This window comes from Lissotriton helveticus, chromosome 7 (genome assembly GCF_964261635.1).
Source record: "Lissotriton helveticus chromosome 7, aLisHel1.1, whole genome shotgun sequence".
NCBI classification, from domain to species: domain Eukaryota; kingdom Metazoa; phylum Chordata; class Amphibia; order Caudata; family Salamandridae; genus Lissotriton; species Lissotriton helveticus.
The window spans coordinates 1,291,056,620-1,291,075,211 of NC_136068.1; the positions used below are offsets into that span (position 1 = coordinate 1,291,056,620).

The window sequence follows — 18,592 nt, forward strand, 5'->3', positions numbered from 1 at the left end:
TTGAGTTAGAAGCTTTTGAACAGTTAAAAAGAAGTTTGTGTGAAGCTCCAGCATTAGGAATGCCTGATTATGAAAAAGAATGTGAGCTGTATTGCAGTGAAAGAGAAGGATGTGCATTATCAGTTCTGATTCAAAGACATGGAAGACTGAGAAAGCCAATAGCATATTTCTCAGCTGTTCTTGATCCTGTTGCAAAAGCATTACCAGGTTGCTTAAAAGCAGTAGCTGCAACCAGTGTAAGTTTGGAACAAAGTGAAGGAATAATAATGGGATTTCCTGTAAAAGTATATGTACCACACTCGGTTGATATTCTTCTCACCAGAAGCAGAACACAACATTTGACAAATAGTAGGCTAACAAAATATGAAAAAGTTATCCTTGGTTCAGACAATGTTTCAATTGTGATATGTGTAAATTTAAATCCTTCCACATTATTAACTGACACTACTGAAACAGAAATCAGGGATGAGGTTGATCATGAATGCCTGGATGTATTAGAATATTGCACTAAACCAAGAGAGGATATAAAAGATGTTCCGTTAGCTGAATCAGATTATGTTTATTTTGTTGATGGTTCATGCTTAAGAACAGATGAAGGTGTTCTGAGTGCAGCATATTCGGTATGTACAGTTGCAGATGTAATTGAGGCTTCCTGTCTCAAAGGAATTCGTTCAGCTCAAGTAGCAGAATTGATTGCTTTGATTCGTGCATGTGAATTGGGAAAAGAGTTAAAAATTATCATAGTGACTGATAGTCAGTATGGATATGGCGTAGTCCATGACTATGGCCAGCTCTGGTCTCAAAGAGGTTATTTAACTTCTGCGGGATCACCAATCAGAAATGCCCAGTTGATTAAAAGACTAATTGATGGAATTCAGCTGCCAGAAAAAATTGCAGTTGTAAAGTGCACAGCACATAAAAAGGGAGAGGATTACATAACAAAAGGAAATTCATATGCTGACACAATAGCAAAATTCTGTGCAAAAAATAACATGTCTATTAATCGGGAAAAAGCAAATGAACATGTTTTGAACTCACTTATGCTAACATCTGTAGTTGAGACTTGGCAGGGAGTAAAACAGTTGCAAGATGAGGCAGATGATGAGGAGAAAAACACATGGTTAAAAGCAGGATGCAGACAAAGAGAAGAAGATGAGGTTTGGATTTACAAAGATGACAGACCAGTAATGCCAGACAGTATGATCTCTGACATGGCACGCATGTACCATGGTCCAGGACATATTGGTAGAGATTCAATGATTAGATTATTTAGACAAACATGGTACAATCCAAAATTCAGGATAATTGCAGAATCCCTTTGTCAGAGGTGTCATATCTGCCAACAGATCAACCCAAATAGAAAAACTGTTGTGAGCATGGGAACAATAGGACGGGAGGGTGGTCCATTTACCAGAATACAGCTTGACTTCATTGACATGCCACCTCACAACAAACTCAGATATGTTTTGATGATAATCTGTTTGTTTTCAAGATGGGTTGAAGCATTCCCAACACGCCGCAATGATTCAATTACTGTGGCAAAATTGCTTTTGAGAGAAATCATACCAAGGTATGGATTTCCGGTGACGGTCGAGACAGATCGTGGCACACATTTTGAAAACAGATTGCTAAAATTGATTTGTGAAGCACTGGATATAAAGCAAAAATTACACTGTGCTTACAGACCAGAAGCATCAGGTTTTGTTGAGCAAGTGAATGGTACAATAAAAAACAGAATAGCAAAAATGTGTTTAGCAACAGGAATGAAGTGGACAGATGCACTTCCACTTGTTTCGATGTATTTAAGAAGCATTCCAGATAGAAAAACAGGATTGAGCCCTCATGAGATTCTAATGGGTAGGGTCATGAGGCAAGCATTTGTTCCAGTTGATAAACTGTTGAGCATTAATGATAGCATCATTATGGATTACTGCAAAAATCTATCTGATGTGGTGACTTCTGTGTTCTATCAGGTGGGAACTGAAGTAATTACAAAAGAGAAAGAACAAGCTCATGATCTGTTACCAGGAGACTGGGTAAGGACAAAAGTACATCGAAGAAGAAACTGCCTAGTTGTTAGGACACTAATCCAGGGCTCCGCAAAGGAGTACGACCGACAAGCCCTAGGAACTACAATCCCCAGAAAAAACGCGTGCAGAACTACAATACCCAGAACGCCCTGCCCTCGGCATGCGCAGATCGCGCCACCATAAAACCAACCCGGAAGACGCCGACCGCGTCGGATATTTTGGATTCATGCCGAACTCCCGTTGCTCTGAGGCTTCAAGCAAGGTGAGAGCTGCTAGTTGTATTGTGTATTTGATCACGCCGGCACCGAGGAGACAGGTCCATTTCCGTTGCCGCCAGTTGTAAATACTCCATACCCTGTTGTATTGCCAGTCCCTGCTCGAGGGTGAAATCGAGCGCATTGACTCTGTGGCAGTTCCGAACCAAGCCAGTCCCCGCTCGAGGGTAATTCGAGCGTATTGACTCTGTGGCAGTTCCGAACCAGGCCAGTCCCCGCTCGAGGGTAATTCGAGCGTATTGACTCTGTGGCAGTTCCGAACCAAGCCAGTCCCCGCTCGAGGGTAATTCGAGTGTATTGACTCTGTGGCAGTTCCGAACCAAGCCAGTCCCCGCTCGAGGGTAACAGCGAGCGCATTGACTCTGTTGCAGTCCCAAACTTTGCCAGTCCCCGCTCGAGGGTTATCGAGCGCATGGGACATCGTTCCCTTCTTTTCCTTTGCCAGTCCCCGCTCGAGGGTTATCGAGCGCTGGGACTTTATTGATTTACCGAACCTTGCCAGTCCCCACTCGAGGGTTATCGAGTGTGAGGGACACTGCGACTTTCTTTGTTAATACCAACAGCGCCTTGCCCTCCGTTGGAGTGAGTGTCGGGACCGACACCACTGCGGAGGACGAAAAGAGGATCACAGAACTAATACCTTCTCGAGTGGCATTGTCGGCCACTGTTTAGCACGGTGTCCTCTGTTGGGGAATACCGGGACCGGTATTCATGCAGAGGACGGTTTGACCTGCCTTTGGCCAGCGTAACGATTAGTTATAAGTGATTCCTCAATTGGCCTTGTCTGTTGTTAATAAAGAGCCATTAACAGAAAACGTACGGTTTTGTACTTACTTCCGTTAAGTCAGGGGGCCAGGAGGTGTTACCCAATCCTGAGGGAAAAACAGGATTACATAATATCCGACCTCTTATTTCTACACCAATCATCCTCCCGGTTGGGTATAGCACCATGGCAACGATGGAGGACGTTTTGGCAGCGTTACTGGATGTACAAAACGACCTAGCAGCATCACAACAGGAAACCGCAGATCTGAGAGCTAGGGTAGACAACCAGCAGAGAAATCCCTTCAACGCAGGGGCCCCTAGCACGGGAACAGCGTCTGCTGTAGTTGTGGAAATGCCCTTGGCAATACCCCTTGCCACCCCGGAACGATATAGCGGGGATCCCACCACAGTACAGGTCTTCATAACACAGGTGGCCCTCCACTTCTCCTGCAAGCCGAAGTCCTTCCCCACAAACCAAGCACGAGTGGCGTTCATGATATCTTATCTGGCAGGGAATGCAGCACAATGGGCGGTACCGCTAGTAAGCAGGGACGACCCGCTATTGTATGACTGGGAACTGTTTCAGGAAGAATTTGTGAAGGTATTTGATCGGAGAGCGGATTCCTATACCGCGGACCGAGAATTGCTTACGCTGAAACAGGGCTCCACTGGACTGGTTCAGTACCTGAACGCCTTCAGACGCCTGGTTGCTGAAACTAAATGGCCACCAGTCAAACAAACGGCCCTCTTCCATCAGGGTCTGAGCGAGGAGTTGAAGGACGTGATAGCCCAGATTGACCCACAACCAGTACTATGCGAAGACCTCATAAGTCTAGCCCTGCGACTTGAACACTGATTAGGGGAACGCCGAGGGGGGTTTCCGAAGAAGGACAAGGCGCCGCTCGCTACTACTCACCAGACGTCCACTGAGGCGACCCCCACACACCGTACTGAAGCTATGGACATCGGGGCCGTCAGAGCCAGCCTGACTGCAACAGAAAAAGAGGCCCGCAGAAAACAGGGGCTTTGCTTATACTGTGGCAAGAAGGGGCATTATGTCCGCGAATGCCCTGTAAAACCCAAGACGGGACACTCTCGCCCCAGCAGAGTGTCAACCGCCACCTTGGACAAGGGGGCGGAAAACTAACGGACTCCCGGAACACCGAAGGGGATTCCCGGAGTCATGGTAGCATCCCTTCAACGCTCCTAAAGACCGCGACAAAACAACAACACTTGTTCATTCCGCTGCGCTTAAGGGTGAAGAACGTTTGGGTTTCGGTTTCCGCAATGGTGGATTCAGGGGCCACAGGGCTGTTTATGGACGAGAAAGAGGCCCAACGTGTGGGAGTGGAATTAAGGCAGTGCGCGGTACCTGAGGAAGTATTCGCTGTCGACGGGCGCAGGCTGGTTTCAGGGCCCATCAGCCACCACACGGGTGACATCGAAGTGAGATATGGGTCACAACACGTGGAAGTCATGGACTTCAATATCATCTGCGCTCCCCAGTATGGGCTCATTTTAGGGTTACCATGGCTGAAAAAACACAACCCGTCCATCGATTGGGAAGCTCTGGCTTTACGGATGGACTCCCCTTTCTGTTCCCATTCATGGGGGGTGTCTTCAAGTTCTCCCACCAGCATCGCGAACACGGGGTGGGAAGTGGCCACCGCGGCAGAAAAGGAAGTGGTGCTACCTGTGGCTTATCACGCATTCAAGGACGTATTCGATGATGATCAAGCGGAATCGTTGCCACCCCATAGGGTGTACGATTGTCAAATCAACCTGGTCCCGGGTGCGACAATACCAGGCGGCAGGCTGTACGCCTTATCAGAGCCGGAAAACGTCCACCTCAGAGCGTGCCTGGACAAGATGCTGAGCCTGGGGTTCATCAGGCCATCCAAGTCCCCGGCTGCGTCTCCGCTGTTTTTCATCCCCAAAGCCAACGGCGAACTCCGCGCGTGTGTGGACTTTAGGGCGCTCAACGCCATCACCATCAAAAATCGATATCCCCTGCCTCTTATCAACGTGCTCCTCGAACAAGTCAAGAAGGCCCGTGTATTCACGAAGCTCGATCTGAAAGGGGCTTACCATCTAGTCCGCATGCGCAGGGGGGACGAATGGAAAATGGCCTTCAAGACACGGTTCGGCCTCTTCGAATATAGGGTGATGCCATTCGGGCTTTGTAACGCCCCGGCAGCATTTCAGTTCTTCCTGAACGACGTGCTACGAGACATTCTGGATGTATAAGTCGTCGTATACATCGACTACATCTTGATCTACTCCGACAACATGGAGGACCACGTGTATCATGTGCTGGAGGTTTTGTGGATCCTACGCAAAAACTCACTGTACTGCAAACTCAGTAAGTGCGATTTCCATGTAACAACGGTGGAATTCCTGGGAGTCATGCTGAGTCCAGATGGCCAAACGATGGCGGAGAGGAAGGTGAAAGCGGTGGTAGAGTGGCCTGCCCCCAATAACATAAAGGAAGTGCAAAGCTTTCTTGGCTTTGCCAACTTTTACCGCCGGTTCATAGAGGGGTTTTCGGGACTGGTGGCTCCCATCACGCATCTCCTGCGGAAATCGGCGAAGTTTCTATGGTCCGCTGAGGCTGAGGGCGCTTTCCGTGAGTTAAAGAAAGCCTTTGTGTCAGCTCCTGTTCTCGCACATCCAGACCCGGAACAGCAGTACATGGTGGAAGAAGACGCCTCGGATGTGGCAGTTGGGGCGATACTGTCACAAAGAAACCCGGTGACGGGGTTGCTACATCCCGTTGCTTTCATGTCCCGTAAACTAAACATAGCGGAACGCAACTATCATGTTGCCGAGAAAGAACTCCTGGCCATCAAGGACGCCTTCGTGGAATGGAGGCATTTGTTGATGGGAGCCAAGCATGTGGTCTTGGTGTTCACCGACCACAGGAATCTCCAATTCATGATGGCAGCTCGACAACTGTCCCCGAGGCAGATGCGATGGATGCTTTTCTTTTCCGGGTTCCACTTCACCATCACCTACAGACCAGGCACTGAGACCGGAAAGCAGATGCTCTTTCTAGACAATCATCAGAGGAGGTACTTCCGCTACCCACCATCAAGTCCATCATAAGCCCGGGTGCGGTGGTAGGAGCAATACAGCCAGGGGCCTTCCTCCAAGGGATACGGAATGGCATCAACACCTTCAGATGGAAGACATGGATACAAATGCATAAGGAATGGCAGGTTCAAGACGGGGTGCCGGTGAGAGGGGGTCGTATACTGGTGCCTACGGCCCGCCTGCGGAAACAGGCATTCCGGTGGTGTCACGAGTCGCCCTGTGCTGGACATTTCGGTGTGGAGAAGACGGTTAACTGTGTCCTACGCCAGTTTTGGTGGCCTTCGGTGAGAGCCGATATACGGGAATGGACCGCTGCCTGCACGATATGTGCCTCCATGAAATCGGATCGCAGTCGCCCTCAGGGTCTCCTACAACCGCTACCCACACCCGCTAGGCCCTGGGAACACATTTCATTGGATTTTGTGGTGGGTTTGCACGTGGTCCAGGGATGTACCGCTGTCCTTGTGGTAATAGACTACTTGACCAAGATGGGCCATTTCATCGCCTGTAAAGGGGTACCGACGGCTGGACAATTGGTGATCATGCTCCTGAAGGAGGTGGTAAAGGTCCATGGACTGCCTAGGGTCATCGTGTCGGACCGAGGGTCGCAGTTCACGGCGCGGTTCTGGAAGACCTGGTGCTCGGCGCTACACGTTACCTCCGCATTGTCCACCAGCTACCATCCCCAAACAGACGGTCAGACGGAGCGACTCAACCAAACGTTGAAGCAGTACCTACGTTGCTACGTCGAACAGGGCAAGGAGGAGTGGGTGGACAAACTATGGCTCGCTGAGATCGCATACAACAACGCCACGCACGCTTCCACGAAAGTGTCTCCATTCTACTGCAATTATGGTCACCATCCCAGATTCCTTCCGCTGTATCACCCCTCCAGCGCCCAGGGCAATCCTGAAGCAGCAAGGAGAGTTGCTCACATCAGGGACACAACCGGGAAGGCCAGGAGGTGCTTGGATGAGGCCAAGAAAGCTTACAAGAGGTATGCAGATAAAAGGAGGAGGCCGGGGCCTCTGTACAAGGCCGGGGATTACGTATGGGTGTCATCAAGAAACCTGAGGTTTCAGAAACACAGCGTTTTTCACCCGAGATTCATTGGTCCGTACCGCATCAAGGAATGCCTCAGCCCGGTGAACATGAAACTGGAGCTACCCAGAAGCATGCGCATACACCCTGTTTTCCATGTGTCCCTGCTCAAACCCTCCTACGCATCCACGCCTCCGGTCCATGAGCCAGTGTTGGTGAACAGCGATCGCGACTACGAGGTCGTGGGCATCCGAGACTCGAAATGGAAAAGAGGCAAGCTGTGGTATCTTGTTGCGTGGAAAGGCTACGGGCCTGAGGAACAGTCGTGGGAGCCTGTCGCTGGAATCTGTGCACCAAGACGGGTGGCTGCGTTCCACAGAAAGTTCCCGGAGAAACCCGGTCCTACGGGGGGACCCTGAGGAAGGGGGATGTACTGTTAGGACACTAATCCAGGGCTCCGCAAAGGAGTACGACCGACAAGCCCTAGGAACTACAATCCCCAGAAAAAACGCGCGCAGAACTACAATATCCAGAACGCCCTGCCCTGGGCATGCGCAGATCGCGCCACCATAAAACCAACCCGGAAGACGCCGACCGCGTCGGATATTTTGGATTCATGCCGAACTCCCGTTGCTCTGAGGCTTCAAGCAAGGTGAGAGCTGCTAGTTGTATTGTGTATTTGATCACGCCGGCACCGAGGAGACAGGTCCGTTTCCGTTGCCGCCAGTTGTAAATACTCCATACCCTGTTGTATTGCCAGTCCCTGCTCGAGGGTGAAATCGAGCGCATTGACTCTGTGGCAGTTCCGAACCAAGCCAGTCCCCGCTCAAGAGTAATTCGAGCGTATTGACTCTGTGGCAGTTCCGAACCAGGCCAGTCCCCGCTCGAGGGTAATTCGAGCGTATTGACTCTGTGGCAGTTCCGAACCAAGCCAGTCCCCGCTCGAGGGTAATTCGAGTGTATTGACTCTGTGGCAGTTCCGAACCAAGCCAGTCCCCGCTCGAGGGTAACAGCGAGCGCATTGACTCTGTTGCAGTCCCAAACTTTGCCAGTCCCCGCTCGAGGGTTATCGAGCGCATGGGACATCGTTCCCTTCTTTTCCTTTGCCACTCCCCGCTCTAAGGTTATCGAGCGCTGGGACTTTATTGATTTACCGAACCTTGCCAGTCCCCACTCGAGGGTTATCGAGTGTGAGGGACACCGCGACTTTCTTTGTTAATACCAACAGCGCCTTGCCCTCCGTTGGAGTGAGTGTCGGGACCGACACCACTGCGGAGGACGAAAAGAGGAACACAGAACTAATACCTTCTCGAGTGGCATTGTCGGCCACTGTTTAGCACGGTGTCCTCTGCTGGGGAAACCGGGACCGGTATTCATGCAGAGGACGGTTTGACCTGCCTTTGGCCAGCGTAACGAATAGTTATAAGTGATTCCTCAATTGGCCTTGTCTGTTGTTAATAAAGAGCCATTAACAGAAAACGTACGGTTTTGTACTTACTTCCGTTAAGTCAGGGGGCCAGGAGGTGTTACCCAATCCTGAGGGAAAAACAGGATTACACTAGTACCCAGGTGGCAGAAGGCAAGACAGGTGATATTGGTCACAACAAATGCAGTAAAGTGTAGGGGACTGAAGAGATGGATTCATGCTAGCCATACCATACGAGTGCCAGCACCTGAGAATCCTGACAAAGGTGAAACAACAGCTGATTCAGATTCAGAAGAAGAACCTGAAAGAAATCCAGATCCTGAAGATCGACAAGAAAGTCGACATCTGGAAAATTCAATTGCGAATGAGGCATTGAATGAAGAAAATGAGGAAGTTGTGATACAAGATTCTGAAGAAGATGAAAATGATGAAGATCTGCTAGATCAAGAAGCGGAAAAAGAAGCTGAACAAGAAGTGATTCAAGATCAAGATCAGGAGAGTATTGAAAAGCAGATTGGAAGCTCTGGAAGAAGGAACGAAAACTCTGAAACTGGAAAATTGAAAGTAATTGAACAAGAAGAAGAAGAAATTCCAAGTACCAGTTATAAGGATGTTGTTCCTAACAGAGTGAAGCTGCCGAGTAAAGAAGTTCCTGAATCTAAGGGAGAATCTGAAAAAGTAAAACTGATCATTAAAGAATCAGCTGATAACACAGAGAGTGAAACAGATGAAAGTGAAGATGAATCAAAAGTGAAAAGATCAAGAAAAAGAGCTTGGAGAGTGGAATATAATTTAGCGGAACCAAAAAGTAAACTATCAAGAAAAGGAGATAATTGGCCAAATGAAAACAAAGGGCTAAAATATAAATGAGTGAATAAAGCAAAAGAGCGGGTTAATGAGATCACAAGTCAAAAGGAAAAAGACTCAAATAAGAGAAATCAAGAAGGAAAGAAAATAGAAGTGATTAACAGAAAAGCAAAAAGAATAATAAAGCCAAATCAGAAGTACAAGTCACCTGAGTGGACGTACATAATAATTCCACCAGTAGTAGAAGTAAATAGTAGTCAGAGAAATTTTGATGATGCAAGTGATAATGATTGATTTTATTCATTAGGTGACACAAGGTTGAAGAAATTGTGTTAGGTGACACAAGGTCGAAGAAACTGTGTTCGCTGGAAAACACATTGATGTACGACATAAGGTCAAAGAAAAGCTGTTAGAAAATAAAGTTATCTGTTAAAAAAAAAAGGGGAGTATATTTAGTAATTTTTAATTTTTAATTTTTTAAGGGCTCTTGTTTGTAAGTAAGAATGCCTTCTATAATAATAATTCGAGATGCTCAATTTTCAAAAGATGTTGCAAGTTGTCTTCAATATGTGTAATCTTGATAATTTTAATCTGGTTAATTTTAGCTGTCATTTTTCTTTTTGGAATAGAAAAAGAGATGTATAAAACTAACATGACTAGTAAAGTTCTGGTTGATCATGATAAAATTGATAAGAGTGATAAAATCATTGTACATAAACCAGAGATTCATCAAGATAGATCTGTAGGAGATTTTTCTAGTAATACCTTTTCAAGACTTTTATCTGAATATGTTAAGGTGATGGATGTAAAAGATTGCTACATTTGTGTGAAATTACCCACTTCTGTGTCTGAAGGTGTAACATACAATATGCTTCCTCTTACCTATGGCATAACATGTAGTGTGATAGCTAGTTTGTTTTATCAAACTGGACGCTTGGAGTATTATTATTCAAATTATGATGAAATATTTGCAAATGTAAAAGTTGTAGATAGTTTGAATAAAGTGAAATATGCTAAACAGATGAGGGAATTTTTCCTAGTGACTAGTGAACTCACTTATGAGTACGCTTTTAGAAATAATTTAACATGTAAATTGAGAACAGAAGAGAAAACGTTCTTAAATATGGTAGAGGAGAGAAGGGCAATTTACAAACGAAATGAGATGATGAAACATACAAAGTCTACATTTTGGCAGATGGAAGATGAAAAGCTCAATGATAGAAATGAAAATGTTGCAAATCACATAGATAAACCTGTTAGTGGAAAGTTTTGTATAAGAAGAGATAATACTTTGTTTGATAATTATTTTGTTGGTGCAAGTCAATGTGAAGACACTTATCGTATTATAGGGGGTTGCGGATTTAAAGGAGGCAAAGATCCAATTTTTCCTGGAATTTATTTTGTTTGTGGGAATAAAGCTTATTACAATCTACCGGATCACTGGTATGGAACATGTTATGTAGGTTTAGTTTTTCCTAAAATTTTTCATGTAGATAGAAATGCAAAAGGTTCATTTGAAATTAGTAATCACCTGAATAGATTTAAAAGGGAAAGATTTTCAGAAATAATGGGAGATATATTTGGTGCCTTAATACCTATGGTAGGAATAACCCTGAATGCAAACAAAATCAGAAAAATGTCTACAATTGTTGATAGATTGTCAACAGATACTGCAAGTGGATTTCAATTAGTGAAGACAGAACTTATTGCTATGAGATCTATGGTAATGCAAAATCGTCTTGCTTTAGACATTTTGCTAGCAAAAGAGGGTGGAGTCTGTGGAATTTTGCATGTCCAACATTGTTGTACTTACATACCTGACAAAAGTCAGAATATAGAAATGTATATTAAGAACATAACTGAATTAAATAATGAAGTAGAACCTTTAGAAGATGAAAGTTTTTCAGAACGCTTAAGTAAAAGATTTGCAGCAATTAAACACTGGTTTCAAGAAATTGGTAGTTCAAGTATAGGTAAAATAGTTTTTCCTTTATTAGTCATAGCTATAGTGATACTTTTGTTAAAAATTAGTTGCATGATACACAAGAGAAGAAAACATGTTTTAGAAAAGAAAAGAATTTACAGACTTAGAAAGGAAAAAGAAAAAGAAATATAATTAGAAGAGTTTAGGAGAACTCACTATGAAAGTTGCAGAAAAACAGATGAATCTAAAGTTTAGAAATACTAATATTAAGAAAGTCCAAAACATGTTCAAGGGTTGAAAATGTAATACATTTTGGGTATTGTTTGGTGATTTAAAAATCACCAGATGAGGGAGTTGATGAAGCAAGGTGAAGAACAAAATTTTGTTCAAACTTGCGAAGTTAATTTCCCATAACTATAACTGAATTAATAAGCTTGTGGAGAAATTACTAATCAACTTAGTTTAAGAATACATTTATCATTACACACGGGATAAATTAATGTGCTTTATGTTGAAAACGCAAAGAAAAATATTGATCTAATTTTGTCTATTATCTTTGTCAGTATTAAATGCGGCTGTTTAACTAATGGCATGTGCTTATTTTGTGTGCTTATGTTATGTCCTTTTTGTGACAAAAGCTTGAGGAGTTTGTGCAGATCCTAAAGGAGAAGTAAATATAATGCTGCTTAAATGTGCTTCTGCTAGGTAACATAATTAAGAGGATTAATTAGTAAAGGGGGTGGGTAACAGAATGGGTCTCAATTCTTTAATTAATTGATGTCTTGTGTTTGTTTAATAATAGTTTCCAAAGTGAGGCCAAAAGGTGGTTCAGGAAAATAGGGCTGCCAGAATTGCAGACGTGAAAACTTGTCCAGAGTGGAGCCTTGCACATGTGTAGCTGTGAAGATTTTTTCATCAATTGAAAAAGCAGTTCTTTGGTTGTGCTGAACGTGCTCTTGGAGAAAAGGCTCAAGGACAGGAACTTAATGTGTCTGCCAAGGCTAGGAAGTGAATGTTCCAAACTCGTGGAAAAGTAACTTTCTTGAGGAAGCAAAAGTTGTGGAAGCGAAAAGACAATAGGGCTTATGTAAAGCCTGGTCTTGGTCAAGAAACGGAGATGACCTAGTGTACTTTATCATGGACTGACACAGGACAGCCAATGAAAAGTTTGATTTCGCTCAAAAGAATGTAAAATGTAGAAAATTTAGCTAGAAAGAAAGGTATAAAACCTGACACTCGGAGCAGGGAAAAAACTCTCTTCTTTCCAATTCCTGATTGACGTGACATGCTGTTGGACTTTTGGCGCACGTAAGGACAGCAGACTTTTAATGATTTTTCCTTTCTAGGTGAAGTGAGAAATAGACAGGGAAATAGATTTAGGGAATGGAAACTGTTATTTTGCTAATAATTTGTGTTTTCTGAGCTTGCTTTGATAATGTCAGTTCATTAATTCATTTCCTTATTAAAATGCTGCTTTCTTATTTGCTTGAAAAATAAAGTTAATAAAATTAGATTTGAAATGACAAGCTGGTCTTGTTTATTCATAATCTAGTTACCATCAGTTGATTCAATCGCCTTAGTGGCCTAATTAATAAATGATAAATGTTTAAACCATGGTGAAAATAGATAAACTGCAGTTGTATATAATGTGTAAATAATATGTGAATAGTTTTATTAATCAGACCACTTGATTCAGTTGCTCAGAAATTGTCTCATTGGTAGTATGGGCCTTTATATGTGTTTCATGATTAATGGTGAGTATTGAGATGATAGGTAGTGTTTTTCAATAGGAGCGCTGGATCAACTTGCATTGAAGTGGAGGCAATATTAAGTGGGAGGTTGCTTGCACATACATACACTCTACTTAGATGGCACATTACAGGCGTATAACAAGAGTTGGATAATTCCTTCCTCATGAGAGAGACTTGAGCAATTATATTTTATCGGGAAAGTGAGAGATTAAGGTTTAAGCACTGGGGATTCAACGATCAGTGAGGCATAAGGCCAGGTATGGCCTTCCATAGAACTTCATTCTTGATTCCAAAAGATATGAAGAAACTAAAAAGTGACACAAATAATTAAAAATGAAAATGTATTGGGCCATTAGCTGACCCTTTAATGAAAATGATAGAATGATGTTGTTATAGAACAACTGAACAAGCCCCAAATGTGATGCTTTACTGCCCTTGCACTTAATGTTGCTTAAATAATTTGCTCATAAAAAAAAGTCAGAAGAATCTACATACAGGTTTGCTGAGCTATAAATTCCGATATCATTTTGATGTAACGAATGGTGCACCAATGGTAGCTCAGCTCCTGCAGTGAATGACAAAGTGTTTTTGTTTTCTGAGTGCAGAACAAGTATATTTAATGGCAATCAACTCCATATGTAAGAGGCTCACTGTGTCACTCGGAGTCGCTTGCAGCCCGAATACATGCTCAGCCAGCCAGACATGCACTCCGATCGCCAAAGAGGCCCAGCCCCTGGAAGGTGACCCCATATAAGACCACTTGGTCTCACTCCTCCCCTCCTGACGCCCAGGGCCATTAAATAGAGGGGTGACCGACCCTCTCCCCTTACAGTGTCTCCGTGTGTTTAGCTCACATCCTAGCGGGGGAGCAATACTAGGATGCTGTCCCCTCTATGTCGCCCTGATTGTGACGTGGCCAGCTGCAGAAACAAAGGGTCATTCAGAGGAGGGTGGATAGTAATCGGCAGGGGCAACTGGCAACAATGTGTGTGTGTGGGAGGCAAAGCAGGTGCTGGGTAATGTGACGTTCTGCATAAGACACGTACTAGACGAAACACGTGTTGAAAAGTAGCTGCAGTTTCTTTCTTTCTGCCCTGTAGTGGTGCAGGGTTCCAGCAACAGTTGAGTCCCATGTGCATGAAAGTACATGCTCCTTGAGAAAGCCTATGACGCTCTGTGTATTGTGGTAGCCCGAGATGCAGTAAAGACAGGTTCCTTCATATAGCAAAGGACCCAGTTTGCAAGTGAGGAAAGCCTTCTTGAGACAGCCTGAGACCCATTGTGCATGTATGGACAGGCTCCTTGATACAACCTGAGACCCATTTTGCATGTATGGACAGGCTCTTTGAGACAGCATGAGACCCAGTGTGCATGTAAGGACAGGCTTCTTGAGACAGCCTGAGACCCATTGTGCATGTATGGACAGGCTCCTTGATACAACCTGAGACCCATTTTGCATGTATGGACAGGCTCTTTGAGACAGCATGAGACCCAGTGTGCATGTAAGGACAGGCTTCTTGAGACAGCATGAGACCCAGTGTGCATGTAAGGACAGGCTTCTTGAGACAGCATGAGACCCATTGTGCATGAATGAACAGGCTCCTTGAGACAGCATGAGACCCAGGGTACATGAATGGACAGGCTCCTTAAGACAGCATGAGACCCAGGGTGTATGTAAGGACAGACTCCTTGCTATTGCCCGAGTGAAGAGTATGTATGTTAGGACAGGCTCCTCGAGGTAGCCTGAGGCCCAGTGAGTATATAAGGACAGTTTCAGCTTGTAAACATTGCTGTGTTTAAGTTTTAAGTATCCAAAATGCCCCAGTAAAAATCAGGGAGTGTAATACAGAGATTTCATAACATCAGATGTTCAGAGGCTGGCTTTGCCACACACTGTTCAATCAGCCTTCATCCAGCTTCTGCTTCGAAAGAGTCTTTGAGCTGAAGTTAAATCATAGGGATGTTCATGACTGGACACAGTCAGACTGGCCAGACATGGTCACTGAGAAGAGATGGCACTTCCAGTAGGGGTATGGGCCTCTGATGCTAGATTTAATGCTGCATACCTTGCACAGCTGCTATGTTATGACCCACCATAGATAATGTGTGTGAAGAAGTAGGATTCCCAAATGTGGTGTAGTCTAAAAGTATTTATTGAAGTCCTCCAGTGTACAGAAATGTCCAGTTCACCACAGCTGCCTGCAGGTAACTGACCTGCATCATTCATCACTATTCAACATTCTTCAATCAAGGTTCTACATTTTGTCCCCACATTAGAAAGGCAATAGCCCAAATATTCTTAGAACCTTTTGGCACAACAGCCACTCTGCTCGAATTCCAAATTGGATTATCACTTAATTTGACAACATTGCGAAACAATGTAATCACTTTGAGAGGTATGAATAATGTAGAAGGACCCACCTTCGGTGCTACCTCACATTCACCATATCCCCCAACTTCGCTTTCATTGGCAAAGTTGCTTACCTTCCCTACTAAACAAGTCACTAAGAAACTCTATAACATTTTGTGGGTCGTTTCTTCGCATGATGCAAATCTCTGGCCACCATGAATAAATATCTATCAAGACTAATACATAAAACTGTCCAGTTTTGCTAGTCACAGGTCCTAAAATATCTAGAGCCACTTCTTGCCAGACTCTCACTGGTTTCTCCCTCATGACCATTGGCTGAACCCTGGTCTTACAAACCTTGTCACTAGAGAAACACTCCAAACAATCCTGCACTGCTCTCACTACCAAAACATCAATACCAGGCCACCAGAAGTGAAACCTGATTCTCTCTTTCATTTTTGAAAACACTGTTGTCCTTGGTTATCGAATTCAATGATTTTATCTCTGACCTTCACAGAAGGTACCAATCTAGTGCCCCTGTTTAGAAGACCTCTCTTGATAGAAAGTTCATCACAAATGTTCTTGTATTTCTAGGCTTCCTTACACCCATCATTCTTGCGTTACCAACCACTCAAAATCTGCTTAATAAAACCTTGTAACACCACATCTTTCGCCAACAAATCTTTCCAAACGTCCTCACCAAGCACCCCCTCATTGATTTCACAAACACTAAAATCCTCCAAGTCCCAATGGATCCTCCATCGAATTGCACTCACCCTCTGTCTGAGTTGAGACAAGACGCAAGAAGCAGTCAACCACTTTGTACTCAGTTCCAGGAATACACTCGACGTTGAAGTCATAATCCTGTAACGCAAACACCCACTTACAGATGCGCAATGAAATTGCATGCAAACTCTTTTAAGAGAACTCACCCTTGAGGGATTTATGATCAGAACGGACCACAAAGGAGCCACACAATAGAAATGTTTTACGTTTTCTGACACAGGGATTATTCTCAATCACAGAGTAGTGGTTTTGAGGCCCAACTAACGCCCTGGACACAAATATTATAGTTTTTTCTCTTTATTCATTAACTTATTTCAAGACCGCACCCAACCCCTTGGCACTTGCATCTGTGACAAGGATAGATTACTCTCAGTGTCGAAACATTGTAAAGCGGGAGCATCGCACAGTGCCCTTTTAATGTCTTGAAACTCAGAATTTCAACGAGTGCACCAAGAAAACTTGACTCCTTTCTTTAAAAGTGCCCTCATGGTGTGGATACGGCTAGCAAACCTGAGCACAAACTAATACTCGCCCATACCCAAGAAAGTGACCAAGTCATCCCTGCAATTCGGAGTAGAAAAATAATCAATAGTCCTCACAAATTGATCCTTGGCCCCATCGAGCAGAGCTAGCATCTCCATAATGTTGGGGAGCAGGTATCTATCTGCCACCACATTTTTATTAAGGCCTATTAGGTCCACACAGAGCCTTATTTCTCCCAAGGCCTTGCTTGGGAGGAAAATTGGGCAAACCACTCAGTTACCTCTGCATCAACAATGATGCCCTCACTGTTTAACTTGTTAATCTACGAGAGCATGGAGTAACGCGAAGTCAGAGGCACCCCCCCCCCTGTATCTTGCAGAACACAGGTCTAGCCCCATCCTTGAGCATAATCCTGTGAGTGAAGTCACTAAGGCACCCCAAATTGTCACTAAAGATACCTTCACATTCTGCTTCATTTTCCCACTGGAAGACAGCTCTTTCAATATAAGGGTTTTACTTCTCTAGATCACCTAGATGGAACTAACTTATAATACTACAACCTAAACCTACTACACCTTACAAGCAGTTAGACGGCCTTTGTACTCTAGATCACCCCAAAAATACCCAGTTTTATTGACTGACCACCATACGCCAAAGGTCTGATGTTGGACTCCAATAACAAAACTTTCCCCATTTGTTTTTCAAAATATAATTTTTTCAGGACCAGTAAGATTTTGGCACCAGAGTCAATCAACATCTGAAGTGGTTGACCATTGACTAATACCATATCAACTGGGCCTTTGTTTTTATGAAGGTCAATTAGAACCACCATCTCACCACTGTGCAAATCATCATACCCACAATCACTACCCTCGCCAAACCCCACTTCCTTTACACTTTTGGTCTTCTGGAGTGTTCCACAGTATTTGGTCAAGTAACCTGTTTTACCACAATTGCGACCCTTGAAAGCTGGACAATACTTATGGTTAGCAAGGTGTCCACTGTTTCCACAATTAAAACACTTCACCTTGGCCACTTTCTTATTATCATGAGTCAAGGTATTGCCTGATTTCTTAGCAGATGTCCCCACTATACTTTGTACCTTCTCGGAGCGATCTGAGCCATTGTCCCTTTTTAGCATTTCAACGCAGGCGAGAGAGTGTTCAATGTGCTTGGCAACCAGCAGTCCTCATCTAATTTGGGGTTATCTTTCTGCCACAGTTCATCTTTAATTCTCTCATTGTTGTAGCCCAGCATAAACTGATCGCACATACGTTCTTCCAACAAGCCCTCAAACTTGCAAGTAGCACCCAACTCACACAAGTCTGTGACATAAGACTCAATGGATTCATACGCCTAGGGAAATGTTAATATTCCAAAATAGTACTTACTTTCGGTAGGTAGTGCTTATCTTGTTTCTTAAAGCATATCTTAAACTCATTAAGATTATTAAAATCACTATCACATAGGTCAGGTAAATGCTCTAAGACCTCCTGGTCATCCGGTCTTAAGCAAAGCAGCAACAAAGATGTCCTCCTTAGCACTTAAGGAAACACTGCACACCCGTGCATAATGCATGAAGACTTTTTTCCACTTAGACCACCTAATGGGTGGAGCAAAAAAAGAAGGGTGGTGGCACAACGTTTTACATCCTACAAGATCTACAGCAAGGAGATACAATAACTTGAACTCAAGAACGCCAGTGTGCGAGTTCCACACCCGAGTTTACAGACACGCAGTCACCCCGGTGTGTGAGTTCCACACCCAAATTCCACCTGAAACTAAAGTACCCTTTCCCACACCTTAGGAGAGACAATGCTTTGCTCCCACAGATAAGCAATTGGAAAGAGGAAGACTGCCC

At 44.3% G+C, this 18,592-nt stretch overlaps 1 protein-coding gene across 2 annotated transcripts in view; it reads right to left on the reverse strand.

The window, feature by feature from the left end:
• The window catches only part of RECQL5 (RecQ like helicase 5), a 912,465-nt gene that overhangs the window by 803,773 nt on the left and 90,100 nt on the right, over positions 1-18,592 (reverse strand). The gene's annotated exons all lie outside the window — the stretch shown is intronic.